Genomic DNA, 557 nt, shown 5'->3' on the forward strand with positions numbered 1-557 from the left:
GACTTCCAATACAATGTTAAATAGAAGTGGTAATAGAGGGCATCCTTATCTGGTTCCTGTTCACAAGGGGAATGGTTTCAGTTTCTCTCCATTGAAAATAATGTTGACTGTTGGTTTTACATATATGCCCTTTATTATGTTGAGGAATGTCCCTTCTATTCTGATATTGCTCAGAGTTTTGATAAGGAATGGGTGTGGGATTTTATCAAATGCCTTTTGTGTATCAATTGATATGATCATGTGGTTCTTTTCCCTTGTTTTATTTATGTGATGGATAATGTTGATTGTTTTTTGAATGTTGAAACATCCTGGCATACCTGATATGAACCCCACTTGCTCATAGTGAATTATTTTCTTTGTATGTTGTTGGAGTCTTTTGGCTACGATTGTGTTAAAGATTTTTGCATCTATATTCATGAGGTGGTTCAAACCCACCAGCTACTCCTCAGAAGGAAGATTGGGCAATCTGTTTCCATAGTGATACCACCTCAGAAACTCAAGGAGGGGTATCCATGAATCAGATCCAACTCCACAGCAGAGTTTTTTTTTTTTTTTTT

This window comes from Orycteropus afer, unplaced genomic scaffold, assembly GCF_000298275.1.
Source record: "Orycteropus afer afer isolate SDZICR_OR568_19922 unplaced genomic scaffold, OryAfe1.0 scaffold00095, whole genome shotgun sequence".
In the NCBI taxonomy this organism is placed as follows: Eukaryota; Metazoa; Chordata; class Mammalia; order Tubulidentata; family Orycteropodidae; genus Orycteropus; species Orycteropus afer.